The sequence below is a fragment of the Tamandua tetradactyla genome, chromosome X (genome assembly GCF_023851605.1).
Source record: "Tamandua tetradactyla isolate mTamTet1 chromosome X, mTamTet1.pri, whole genome shotgun sequence".
Taxonomy (NCBI): domain Eukaryota; kingdom Metazoa; phylum Chordata; class Mammalia; order Pilosa; family Myrmecophagidae; genus Tamandua; species Tamandua tetradactyla.
This window is the reverse complement of record NC_135353.1, coordinates 7569614-7574507: the sequence shown is the minus strand read 5'-3', so window position 1 is coordinate 7574507 and position 4894 is coordinate 7569614. Positions and strand designations below refer to the sequence as shown.

At 38.1% G+C, this 4894-nt stretch overlaps 1 pseudogene; it reads left to right on the top strand.

Moving 5' to 3' along the window:
• Positions 1–1522: 1522 nt before the first annotated feature.
• LOC143671215 (aldehyde dehydrogenase 1A1 pseudogene) lies at positions 1523–2789 on the top strand (annotated as a pseudogene).
• Positions 2790–4894: the final 2105 nt, after the last annotated feature.

The following is a 4894-nucleotide window of genomic DNA, read 5'->3' as shown; positions in this document are numbered from 1 at the left end:
ATCATTTGATGCATTCCCCTATACTTTAGTGTTAACATCCCTTCTCAACTTTAAAAAGTCAGAACAGTCATTGCATAAAGATCCCTATAGATTGGGAGAGGAATCAGAGGAGAAGGAGGAGGTATAACAGAGAAAATAGGATTTAACAAATGAGAATGACTGCTGAATCACTATATTATTATTTCTTCTAGTCTCCAGTGTTTCAGAGCAGCTAGAAGGAAAAATCTGAAACAGTGGAATGGTAACCCATAATGAACTCTAAAATCTGTTCTATAGCTACTTCTTGAAGTGTGCTTTGAAAATTACTATTTTTTCTTTCTGTTTTGTATATACGTTGTGTTTTACACAAAAACATTTTAAAATGTAAAAAAAATTTGGTAGTTTTCGGCTGTGAAGCCTTCTGGAGCTATCTTTTCTTGTGAGTAGTCAATTTTGTTTATCTTTTTTTAAGAAACAGTTTTTGCTTTTACTGATTTTCTCTATTTTTCTATTCTATGTTTTATTCATTTCCGTGCTAACACTGATTCTTTCCTTTCTTCTGCTTGTTTTAGGTTTAGTTTTATCTTCTTTTTCTGATATTAAAGTAGAAGGATCAGTTATTCATTTGAGATCTTTCTTCTTTCTCAATATAGACATTTACATCTAGAGATTTCCCTCTCAGCAGGGTTTTAATTGTGTATCCTAAATATTCATATGAAGTATGTTCATTTTTTTCACCTAAAAAAATTTATAATTTCACTTTTTATTTCTTTATTGACCTGTTCGCTATTTGGGTGCATGTTGTTTAAATGTCACATATTTGTGTGTTTCCCAAATTTCTGTCTGGTATTGATTTCCTATTTCATTCCATTGTGGTAAGAGAAAATATTTTATATTATGCATGTCCTTTTACATTTATTGAGGTTTGTTTTTTGGCCTAGTATATGGGCTCTCTTGAAGAAGGTTCCATGTGCATGTGAAAAAGTATAAAATCTGCTGTTGTGTGGTGGAGTGTTTTATAGACATGTTAGGTCTACTTGGTTCATAGTATTGCTTAAGTCTTCTATTTCTTTGTTGATCTTCTGCCTAGTTGTTTTGTCCCTTATTCAAAGTGGAGTATCGAATTCTCCAAAGATTGTTTGTGAATTATTTATTTCTCCCTTCAATTCTGTATGCCTCGCTTCATGTATTTTTTGTGTTCCCTTATTGCTTGCATATGTTTGTCGTTTTTATAGTTTTCTGATGGATCAGCACTTTTATCGTTATAAAATGTCCCTTTTTTAATCTCTAGTCACATTTTGGCTTTCAAGTCTATTTTAGATCAGAATCAAATCACTGAGCCTGTCACCTGTGTTCCAGGAGCTGAACCTGAAATGTCCTCCTCATAAACAATGAATGTCATAATTCTGTGAGTGACATTTTCCGTCATTAATCCTGGAACTGAGGAGAAACTCTGTGAGGTACAAGGAGGAGATAAGGAAGATGTTGACAAAACAGTAAAGGCTGCAAGACAGACTTTTCAGATTGACTTTCCATGGGTACTATGGATGTTTTGGAGAGGAGACAACTAATATACAAATTGGCTGATTTAATTGAAAGGGACCATCTGCTGTTGACAACACTGGAGTCAATGAACGGTGGAAAACTATTTTCCAATACATGTCTGATGGATTCAGGAGACTGCATAAAAACATTATGCTACTGCGCAGGCTGGGCTGACAAGATCCAGGGCAGGACTATATCGATTGATGGAAACTTTTTACTTACACAAGACATAAACCTGTTGGTGTATGTGGCCAAATTATTCCTTGAAATTTCCCATTGTTATGCTAATTTAGAATACAGGGCTTGCCTTAGGTGTGGAAACACTGTGATTATCAAACCGGCAGAGCAAATTCCTCTCACTACTCTTCACGTAGCACCCTTAATAAAAGAGCCAGGGTTTCCCCTGGAGCAGGGAATATTGTCCCTGGTTATGAACCTACTGCAGGAGCAGCCATTTCTTCCCACATGGACAAAGACAAAGTGGTGTTCACAGGATCAATGGAGGTTGGCAAAATGATTTTAAAAAAAGCTGCAGAGTAAAGCAATCTGAAGAGGGTCGCCCTGGAGCTCGGTGGGAAGAGCCCTTGCATTGTGCTTGCTGATGCCAAGTTGGACAATGCCATTGAATTTGCACACCAAGGACTGTTCTACTACCAGGGTCAATGTTGCATAGCCACATCCAGGCTTTTTGTGGAAGAACTGATTCACGATGAAATTCTTCAAAGGAATGCTGAACAGGAGAAGAAGTACATTTTTGGAAATCCTCTAACCCCAGGAGTAAATCAATGTCCTCAGGTTGACAAGGATCAATATGATAAAATACTTGACCTCATTGAGAGTGGGAAGAAAGAAGGGGACAATCTGGAATGTGGAGGTGGTACACGGGGGAATAAAGTTTACTTTATCCAGCCCACAGTTTTCTCTAATGTTACAGAGGAAATGTTCATTGCCAAAGAAGAGATATTCGGATCAAACAACAAATCATGAAGTTTAAATCTTTAGATAATGTGATTAAGAGAGCAAACAACACTCTTTATGGCCTTTCGGCAGGAATCTTTACCTAAGACCTGGGTAAAGCCGTAACCGTCTCCTCTGCTCTGCAATCTGGAACAGTGTGGGTGAATTGCTATGGTGTGGTATCAGCCCAGTGCCCCTTTGGTGGATTCAGAATGTCCGGAAATTGATGAGAACTGGGAGAATATAGCTTCCACGAATACATGGAGGTCAAGACCATCACAAGGAAAATTTCTCAGAAGACCTCATAAAGAAAACTCCAAGTGTGGAGAAAAGAATCTTCAATGACTAAGCATCTTCTATAGTTGCTAATATAACATAGTGGGTTTTACATCCAAATTTTTTTTCTTGATTTTTAAAAAATAAGCTGATCACATTAGCATTAATATCACATGGAGAAAACTCAACATGTAGCTTATTCTGAGTCATTTGTCTTAGAATATGTGGCACCAAGTCCTATCCTGAGTAAAATGTATGAGTTTGAATGCAGGATCTCTGTAACTGTGTAATAGTCATGCTCTTTCCTTTCTAGCTATTTGTCAAGGATAATTATTTTATGGAAGAGGACTAGTTGCCATTTAGCTTCTTTCCCTTAAGGATTTCTTGAAGAGCTTATACATGTTAACTGCTAAGTAGGTGTGCTGTGTTCCCAGTAATTGTGAAATTACTAGGTTTCCTTTCCTAGAATGCCATGTCTGTTTGTAAAATGAAGTAATGCCTGAAACACTTAGCTTTAATCTGAATACAAACCTCAATTAAAAAATCAATTTTGATTGATATTAGATTTCTTGCGGTTGTTGTTTGTGTGATGCATATTTTTCCATCCTTGTACCTTTAGTCTATTTGCATCTTTGAATCTAAATTGTGCTGTCTATAGGCAGCATATATTTGGTACTCTCTTTTATATTCAGTGTGACAATCTCTGCCTTTTGAATGAATCATTAATCTACTCACATTTAATTATATCATTAATATTTTTCGCTTTACCTCTGCAATTTTATCTTTTTTTCAATGTGTCTCATGTCTTATGGTACCTGTATTCCTCCTTGACAAGCTTCTTTTGCATTACATGAATATTTTCTAATACAACATTTAAATTTCCTTAATTTTTCTCACTTAATTTTTTTTTAATTTTTTGTCTTAGTGGTGACTCTTGGACTTACCATATACATCTTAACTTATCAGAATCAGCTTCAGATTCATTATCACTTATATTAAAATAATTTCAGGACTTCCAGGAACATGGCAGAGTGGAGTGGATTGAGTTCACTCCTTCTCCATGGAACAAAACAGGGGATGAGGAGATAATGGCCAGGACCACTGTCCAGGAGCGTAAGTAATCAAAGTGGGTATCTAGGCAGTTTTGGGGAGAAGAGAGGCAGGAGATCAGTACAGGGAGACCCAGGTGGGTTGGGTGACTGAGATCCCCAAGGAGGGTAGGCCGCAGCATGAGGGGAGATGCCATAGGAGGGAGATGAGCTGAGCATCCCCCACTCCAGTCTGGAGGGACACCTCCCCACACAGGTCGGAATTGTCAGAGCCCGGGGAGCCCAGAAGCAGAACAGCTTGGTGCAAGAAAAGATGCCCCTGCAGGTGCGGTGTCTGGCAGACATGCCAGTACTGCAAGTTGGCTGATCCCCCAGGGTGCTGGTCGGAGGTGGGGACTGACAGTCTGGCTGCCATGGGCTTGGAGCAACCCCCTCACCATGTACGTCTTCCTCAAGCTTCTACAGGACAGTGGGGTGGGGGGCTGAGGGAGGAGGAACCTTGGGCACACTAACTCCCTATCTTTCTAGATTTTAATTCTTTAATTTTTTATTTTATTTTTCTTTTGGGGGGGTGGGGGGATCTTGATGACTTTATTGAACTATAGGCTAAATTTTGCATATCACTTTAACATCTATGAGAAGTGAGCATGCTTTTTGTTAACATTTACATTACTAATTGATTTTTAATAATTCTGGCTCTTTGATTCAGTTCAGAGATTCTATGTGCCACCATCTGCAGAGATTAAACTGGAAAACCTCTGAAACTCTGGGATTGTGTGCATTTCTTACTCCATTCTAGGAAGACTAGTTGGTGGTTCCTCATCAGAGTTCTGTTATCACATCTGTATAATATTTCTACTATTCTCTTCTTAAAAATATTTTTATTGACAAATCTTCACACACACATTCCACACATGGTACACAGTCAGTGGCTCACAAAATCATCACATAGCTGCGTATTCATCACCATGATCATTTTTAGAATGCTTGCGTCACTCCAGAAAAAGAAATGAAAAGAAAAAATTCATGCATCCAACACTCCTTACCCCTCCCTCTCAGTGACCACTGGTATATCCATTTACCCAGAT